This window comes from Podarcis erhardii, assembly GCF_964252035.2.
Source record: "Podarcis erhardii genome assembly, chromosome: 9".
In the NCBI taxonomy this organism is placed as follows: domain Eukaryota; kingdom Metazoa; phylum Chordata; class Lepidosauria; order Squamata; family Lacertidae; genus Podarcis; species Podarcis erhardii.
The window spans coordinates 27586395-27596082 of record NC_138512.1 but is presented as its reverse complement, the minus strand read 5'-3'; positions in this window follow the sequence as shown (position 1 = coordinate 27596082).

The window sequence follows — 9688 nt, the reverse complement described above, 5'->3', positions numbered from 1 at the left end:
GATATAAAAACCCTCTATTACACGTGCATCATATCCTTTATCCATATACAGAAAAGTAGACCTCAGCTCTCACATGGGAACTTCTGTTTCTTTTGCCTGAGTCCCACCCTCAGAGATCCTTTCTAGTCCTCCTCTTCCTCCTGTCCCCTTCTTGTGTGCATCCTTGTCAGTTCAGGATGGAGGACTTCTAAAAATTAAAAATTATAACAGCTAAGTTAAGAAAAAAGGACATAAAAAAGACCAGGTTTCCAATTCACATTCTGCCAATTGTTTGTGTATTATAATTCAGATTATTCAAAACACACACTACATAATAACATCTACCTATAGCACATTATATAGCTCTTATCATTCTGCCAGGCATAGTTCTTCTCAGGCATCCCATATCCATCTTTTTCCCATCTAGAAGTACAGAAGTGGTTGTATAAGAACTTGATTTGGAAGTTGTAATTCAGCTAATCAATGGGAGGATGGATAAGAGATGCACAGGTACAACACTGTGGTTGCGGCAGCTTACAACTCATGGTGCCACCCACAGGATCACCCTGGGAAGGTATGAGGGCAACTGGTTCACAAACAAGGCCACATGGCTGTTGAGACACCATTTGTATGAACTTGTCCCTCCATGCAGTTGTTGTCAAATGAATTCCAGCGAAAGGCTGTAGCTCAGTGGTTGAGCACTCAGTAAGGCCCTTGTGGTGGTCCCGTGGGTAACTCAAGAGGCAAGGTCCAAGTCCAGTCTGAGGTCGGGGGGCCACTAGGGGGCGCATTGGAAGATGGCCGACAATACCATCTCTCCGACCCACACGGGGTAATTAAGAGGCTGTTATGGGAGTAGGCAGCCTCCCTTGTTGCCCCAAGGAAATGGGGAACACTGCCCTTGCCTGCTGTGCCCATAAATCACCCCCTAATTCGAAAGAAGGGGGTGAGGGCCCTAGGCAGAATGCCCCTGCGTGGACCTCGGCTCTCCTGGACGCTGTCTCTGATCGCGCACTAGTTGCAGCAATTTGGAATAATTAATTACAAAAGAAGCAAATGCACATATTTCAAGTGAAGAAGGGGAATGAAGTCTGCTAATTTAAGTGACCTCTGCGAAAGAAGACAACGGGCTGGAGAAACAGGAATATTTTACGATGAAGATACACCAAAGGCGGGGTATGTTGACAACGGGGCTGAATGGGGGAAAAAAACCTTTTTTACTTTCCTTCTATGTGATTTACAAGAACCCCTCCTCATTAGAACCGTCGGTTGAACTGACCCAAGCAGGATGATTAAGGTCTGTGTGGAGATAAACTTTAACCAAAAGTATGCTTTATGGCGATCGAGAAGCAATAAGAGCTTTTGGGAATGGCGCAGCAATTAATTCGGAGTCGCCATCTTGCCAAAGGATTTATAGCCGGGAGGAAGAATGGACTTGGTTTTCAGACTGCATTCCTAGTGAATCTCCTCAGAGGTTTTGAGAAAGGAGGCAGATTAGTGAAGATTAATGACGCTAAGACTGTTTTGATGTATGGAAGTGATGTTATATGGAAAACGTCTGGATATGGCTACTGGATAAAAAAAATAAAATAACCACGCAGGATTACAAACTATTCTAACCAGCTTGCGGAGACTGTCAGAGGTCACAAAGAGAAAGGAAAAATATATGAAAATAACAACAAGAGATGTGGAAAAATAATAAGAAAGGACTGGATAGTACTGTGAACATCATAAGGTTAGATTTGTGGACATTAAAACAGCAGTAAGAAGCAAGAAGTTGATTGGATCCCTTCGGAACTTGAAATATGGGTACCCCCAACAAAAAATTAAAATTCGGCTGTGTAATTTGGAATTTATGTAATTTGGTTTGATTTGATGTGATTGGTCGGTTAATAAAAATTATTCTTAAAAAAAGAAAAGTCCGGTCCGAGGTCAAAGGTGCAACGTGGAGGCAGTCCATAGTAGCTGAAGCTGGACGCAGGGCAGGGAGTCAGGTGAAGTCAGGAACAGGCATGCAAGCAGGGAACCAGGGCAGGTCAGGAGCTCTGGCAGGAAAGCAGGACAGGGTTCAGGCAGGAACTAGCAACCAACAATATTGCTCCCACAAATTGGGACTGGGGCTGGCCGGCTTTTATCTGCCCCGAGGCATAGGGCAGCCCCGATACTCTGGTGACTCGCCTCTCCTGGCCTGGAGGTGAGCACTCCTCCTGCAGGAACTTAGTTCCCTCCGCCTCTCTGCCCTGAGCGTCTGCAGCTCAGGAGATGCTGGAGGGTTACCGGACCCAGAGGCAACCTCAGCTTCCTCTGACAGGGCTGAGAGTGGAGCACCTGCAGGCAATGGGTCCTCCATCACCTCAGGAGCCAGAGCAGACTCAGCTGATGCCTGCACCTGAGGACCCAGCACAGGTGAGGACCCTTCAGGCTCATGCCCCAGCCCCGGCTCAGCTGGTTCTGGAGGCGTGAAATCCTGTGCAGGCTGACATCCCTCAGGTTCAGCATCTGAGTCCAAATCCCAGGACATCACACCCCTTGGCTTAGTCCCCAGCATGTCTATATAGGACCTTTGTCTAAAACCCCAGAAAGCGAGTCAGTGAAGATAACACTGAACTAACAACATCTGACCTTCCACTGTTTGTACTTCTTACAATGCCAGCAATGGGGGTAGTACTTTCTGAATCTGTAGCCATCCAAGCAATAAGGCTGCCAAGTGTACAGTCCCCATTGTGGAGGCAACGGTTCACTGAAACAGCAGCTCCAATCAGGCACAATTCTGTTGTGAGATTTATGGCACTCTGTGTGCCTTGAAGGTGATCATATGGGAGCTGCTTACCACTGCTAAACATCTGCAATTTTAATGTACAAGATTTGCACGGCCTTTGTATCTGAGTGTCGGCTCCTTGGGCTATTGCCAAATAAGAAACAAGCCCTTGATTTACATAGTGACTTGTCCCCTGACAGAAAGTTTGTCACCAGGCTTTTATGTGCACCCTGTTGGTGTGGGCTTTCATTTGCTGGCTGGCATCACAGGTTTCCCCTTGTAATGTGTGATACTCTGTAAATAAATAAAACCCCATCCTGAAGGCTTGCAATTGCATTCTGCAGATATATGTATTTCTGCAAACCGAAACAAGCAGACGAAATATGAATGGTGCTTTTGGAGAGCAGGCTGATCACTGGTGCAATTTGATCAGCAGATGGAGGAATGGCAAAGGGTGGTAGACAGATAAAACAGTACAGGCATTGTGGTAGCAACTGTAGTAAAGTGAAATATTAGCCTCATACAGATGGCCTCAATCCCTCACATGATGAGGAAACTACAAGTGCTGCCCACTTTATCAAAGTCCCACTTCATCAATGGTATTGAAAGCAGAATTACTTATAATTGTGCCTTTATTATCATGAACAGAAATAATCCTGAATACACAAGAACATGAGCTGTCTTGCCAACAGCTGTGGCTGAGTACACACCACACATTTAAAGCAAGGATCCTGCAAACTGTAGTTTGCTAAGGATACTGGGAACAGTAGTTCTGTGAGGGGTGGACTACAACTCCTAGGATTCTAGGAGGAAGATGATCTGCTTTTAATGTGCTATGAATGTGTGATGTGAACATATCTGGATCTCTGAGCTGATGCATCCTGTGGAGATGAAGGACAAGAGAAAGACTATCCCAATTCAGAATAGACAACTCTTGTTTTACTTGTGGCCCATCTGCAGCAGCATCCTCAGTTTCCTAGTAACGACTCCAGGAGAAGGAGGACAGATTTGCATGGGATGTTCAACCTATGAGCATTCGCTACAGTAGCAAAAGGGCAAGAAACTTACCGCAACACACAACTAAGCACTGGTACTTCCACAAGTGACCTTCAGGAAATGGAACATGCAGCATGCTCTTGGTTGCTTTCGCACAGGGTATGCTTCTTTTGAAACCCTGTGCATTGGAACATGGGTGAGATGCAGGGATCCATAAATATGTCACTGTCTGTGAAGAGTAGAAGGTTCTACGCCATCTCTGGTTATGGGTTACAGTGGCACCCCTCATTGATAAAGTGATGCAGGGATATTCTAATGTAATTCACTACAGCCATGGAACCTAGTTACCACTCCAATGTCTCATCTGTACTGAAAATGTGCAGATTCACTTCCTTCCCAACAAATCAAATATCTATTTTCTTCCACAATATTCATGCCTTTCCCGAATCCCCCTTCCAAGAATCCCCCTTTCTTTTCTCCTAGGTTCCCTCTTTAGTCTTCTTTAATCCACACTGCACATGATCCCACACCTCTGTTCTTCTTACTCCACCTCCTGCTTGAAGAAGAAAAGCATGATGTTCAAAAATGGGCAACTGTTGTCCTGTCACCAAACATCCTCTGATGCCATGAAAAATCAGCTTGCACCTCCAATACCACAATTGTGCTGACACCTGCATTCTTTGTAGAACAGTTGTAAGCACCTTTCTGTCCCCCAAGCCACAGGTACTAGTGGGGATGGAGGTGTGCTGGTAGGTTGCATTCCAGTGGCGAAGGCTAGCGACAGTTGTGGGTATAGTCTGGGATTGTGGTGAGTGAAGCCCCCCCCCCCCCTTTTAGGATTCAAATCCCACATAGCATGTGCTATGATTTCTACTGAGTAATTTTTGATTGATGTGTTGGTTTGTGCCAATTAGATTGCAGTTTGAGATGTTCTGTGTTCTCCATAAGGATCTGCAACTGGGTGGCTGTCTGTATATTTTGACACTGAACATCTCTTTATGATCTTCAGTGAGTTTTCACTATCGGCTGCTAATTCTTTCAATAAAAGGCAATTGATTAAATGTCTTCCTGTTGATTTGTGTCTTTAATTAAGCCAAGCTGGCTACTTGTTCACCACTGAAATCAAATCAAATGCAACTTAGCTCCTAGAGAAGCCATATTTCTGTTTCAACCAAGACAAATTAATATGACTTCAACGGGTTGTATCCAACTAAGTTCTACTCAGAGTAGATCTACTGAAATTAATGGAGCTAAGTTAGTCAAGTTCATTAACTTTAATCAGTCCACTTTAAGAAGGACTAGTAGTGGCTACAACCCAGTGATCTATAAAGTAATAATTTACTATTTACCTGTATTGAACTGAGTACAGTTCAGAACTGTGTGTCAGAACTGTGTTGCCTACACTAACAAAATTTGGCAATCTTGCATACCTCAGCATTAATGTGTTCAAAATGGTTTGGTTGAAAAAGAGCAGATGTCTCTAGTTCAAAGAACTAGCATACCCAAAGCTGGGGATTTGCATTAGGGTTGGCTATGCCCCCATGCCCTACTCTGAGGCCTCTAACTAAATAGGATATTAGCCAGATGAATAAACCCAGCCTGTCAATTGTTAACTTTTATGGAAGGATGGAAATTCCTTTTACTAGATATTGTGACAATCTATAGATAGACTGTCCATCTTATCTCCATTGATCCAACTTGCTGTCCTTTTTTACAAGGGCTATATTTTATTTTAGTTTCAAATAAGGGAAGAATTGTCTTGGGAAACATTTGGACAAGCAAAAGAGAACTGAAATAGGAGCACATGCAATGCAAAATTATAGCTTCAACTCCAGGGCAAACTATTTTTCATGTATATTATTACTGCAACCAGCAAATTTGTGAAACTATGATTAGGTAGCAGAAGCTTGACTCTTATTCAACAAGCCTTGCTTGAAAAATTGATAATTCTGACATTTTTGAGAGAAGTACATCCTGTGGAACATATAAGTTCTAATAAGTTAAAAGCTTTTTTTGCTTATAAGTGGAATATCCCTCCCGCCCCCGCCTTTGGTCCGGAGGGTGATAATGAAGACATTTTCCTATTCTAAAGTGTGGCTTCAAAGGTTCAGGGAAATGATTAAAGGCCTATAAATCTTTTCTGAGGTCTCCTTGAGCAGAGCTCTATCAAAACATAATTTCCAAATGCTATCATTATCCTTAGCTGTATGCCTATATCTCAGCTAAACAGGGAAATGCACAAAGCTGAATAAACAGAAATTGATATTATGGTGGGTAATAACGTGCTAAAGAAAGGATGTGCCATCATAAAGCAATTGATAATGTTGTGCCTCAGCAATTCTCAGTCATTTTTAATGTCTCACATAGCATTGTCCTCAAACAGAAAGATATGGCCAAGGGGCTCAGGAGGAACAGCCAGGGGGCAGCTGTTCCTGCTCCCCAACAGCACCTGCTGCTTGAAGCAGTCGCCTGATTTTGCCTAACAGGCCAGCCCTGTGAGTATGTTAACACACACACACAGAGAGAGAGAGATATCTGGGAGAAGACTAAGCTAAAGCTCTTTTAAGAGGATCCTTATGTTTTGGAAAGGAACTTTCTGGAAGGTTTATGTAGGAGGGAGGAGCCTCAGCCAGAGAAAAAGTGCAACTGTGAGTGAGTTGACTATCACAGAGTAGAACCATCAAAAATAAATACAAAAGCCATCTTATGAATTCATAATAAACTAATCATTATATTGAAGAAATCTGATGTCTATTTTTGCTGGCACATCTAAGAAAACTTTTTTTTAATGGTGAGGCCTTCCCATGCAATTTCCATTCTTGCAATATCTCTTATTGTTCTTGATGCTAGGAAGCAGGTAACATCAGAGGCGGGGTGCTGGTGTCAATCACCCTCAATAAGATTTTAAGGGCTGCAAATACAGTGGTGCCCAGCAAGACGAACGCCTCGCAAGACGGAAAACCCGCTAGACGAAAGGGTTTTCTGTTCTGGAGGCGCTTCGCAAAACGAATTTCCCTATGGGCTTGCTTCGCAAGACGAAAATGTCTTGCAAATTCCTGCAGGTTCCCCCCCCTTTTTTCTAAGCTGCTAAGCCGCTTATCAGCTGATCCGCTAAGCCGCTAAGCCGCTAAAAGCCGCTAAGCCGCTAATAGCGCTAATCCGCTAAACTGTCAATGGGCTTGCTTCGCAAGACGAAAAAACCGCTAGATGAAGAGAATCGCAGAACGGATTCTTTTCGTCTTGCGAGGCACCACTGTATGTTCCTACATTCCTGGGAGTAAGTTGTCAGAGTTGTTCAGTGGAATCCCTGATCTGGACCTTGAGTGGAAATGAATGAACTTTCCATTCCAAGAGATGAAAATGAGTTATATAGAAACATTAAAAGGAAACAAAACCCAAAGTAACACATTGCACTCAAAAGTATCAGGCATTACAGCTCAGTCCTTTAAGTCCTTTAAATGCAGCCCAGGAATTTATCTCTCTAATCCCAGAGAGAGACTCCATTATGCTGGAAGCTTCTTCTCTCAACACGCTAAACTGGTGGTCTCTGTGCTGGCTTCCCACAACACAGAGATGCTGAGCTTCTCAAGTTTCAACTTCTTGCTGACAAGGGAGTTGTTTGGGTTTCTAGTGAGGAGTCATTGAGTAGTCTAAACACTCTGAAATGGAAATACGGCAGTCTTCAACTTTCACCTAGTGTGGGACTTCTCACTTAATGCAAACTTCTTCAAATGCAAACCTTTACATAAGCTTTAACTTCAGTGCATACACACATTACATTTTGTGTACACCAGACTTATAACTTTAACATAAGTCCCACTGAAATTGTCCTGAATAGGCTTTGTCCTATAAAATTTATTTTTAGAAGAGGAAGGGCTCTACCATTGCCCCAGAAGAAATCTTAGAGAGCTCTTAATCAGTTTCTCTCACTTACAATTGTTCTGGTAGATAGACTTCAGTTTGCCAGCTCTTCCTGGATTAAAATTCCCTGACAGTCATGCTGATTAGAGAGACCATCCCTTGATGGCATATACTCTGTACTTGAAGTAGATGATTTAGAATGGAATGCTTTATCTTGTGGGCATATATCTTTCTCAACTTGTTTCGATTTGGGTGCTGGACAGACCAATCTATCTGGATTAAAAGCAACTGAAGGATCTATTGGTACCACTTGTAAATCATTGGTGTGTGTTCATAGCTCTCTGCATTTTTCAAAGTACAGATGAGGAGGGACCCTGATATTGTTATACACTCAGTGTCACGGCACATGCACATAACTCAAGTTCTGGAGGTTGACAGGATTATGCATTCTTACAATCTATGCAGAGGAAGTCCCATTGAATTAAAATGGTCTGGGCTGCTGATGCCAGCATTAGTAATATGATCCTGGTGATCTCAGGTCATGGTCCATCCCTTAAAATATTACTGGACAGGTGTTTGGTCCAGTGAGTAGAATTTCTGAAGAGGGCTAATGATTCTGCTGTTTCAGTGGTCATTCTGTTGGAAGCCAGTGGGAATATACCCAATTGAATGGATTTCACAGGATTTCACTCAGTGTGTAAAATTTAATATTTTAAAAGACTCACAGCCTCAAGACAACAAAATCAAATTTCCTCAGAGCACTCAAAAGTACTTTTCCAAAGAAATCTGTTATAACAAACTTTCCACATACATGCTGCCTTTGACTTACTGGAGCTCAGTATAATTTTGTCAAGGGGGAAAGCATTATTGTTGCACACAAAAAATGCTCAAATGGTTGAGCCATTTTTTGTTTCAAAGTACATTTAAAGAAACTAAGCTTGGAAAGTGTTCGCCTCTGGTGCTTGTGTTTTTTTAAAGTTGAGAGCAATTGAAAAGAGAAAGCTTTTCTTAATGGTGGAAAATTTTATGGAATCAAAAATAACTTGTGCCACTCTGGAAAATGACTGTCATGAAATCTCCACTTTTGTATATTCAGATTCCTACCTATTTTTGGCAAGCAAGTCTTTTTGGCATGTAAAACAGACATATCTGAATGAGGGCCAAGCTAGACGATATGCCAATCACAAAATGAACAGTTGTGTGATTCACTTTTTAAGAGTCAGATCTAAGACATGGGGATCCAATTCAGATTTTTTAAAAATCTGGCATGTGGGGGGCTTAACACTTGCCCCCTTCAAGTTCTCAATCAGGTCTAGGCAACTGCACCTTCTATTTTTCTATCCCTTGAATAAATATTCATGCAACACTTTACAAAATTTAAAAAGTAGGCAGCCGCCCTAAAATATAGGGAAAGGGGTAAGGCTGACAACCAGCTCAGTTTCCAGTTCCTTGGTATTCACCTCTCTCATTTCAAGTATGGTTCTAGGAGGAAGCAAGATGCAAAGTACATGATTATATTTCATAGCTACAGCAGGATATCTGGCCCTTTGAAACCTTGGGCTATTAAGAGCCCACTTTCAATGTATGTTTGAGAGCAGAGATTGGACTCAGGACGCCACATTTAAATTAGTCATTTAGTGCAAATAATTAGCTATAAGGCTATAAGTACTATTTTATGGATTAAGATAATAGGACATTCAGGAGGTTGATTTAGCTTCTGTTTACTTGTGAATAAAATGAAATTCAAGTGGAAGTCTGCAGGGAAGCTTAATCATTAGCTAATTCTGGGGAAAGCAATATTAAATATAATTTAGTGTTATCCTAAACCAGACTTCACCTCTTGAATTTCCCATTTAAAAACTGCAATTGCATGACTGAAGATGTTTACAAATACCGTAATGTTCACCGCTGGGAGGAAGAAAGGATGAAAACTGAAAGGATGATCCAGCCATGCAATCCTTCATCGAAAAGTAATATTTTCACAAGCATTTCAGAAACATCCAGCGCAATTCCAGTGCTATGTACCACCATACAGATTAATCAGTAATACATTCATGTGCAAACATATGTGCAATTGCAGCGATGTACGCTGAT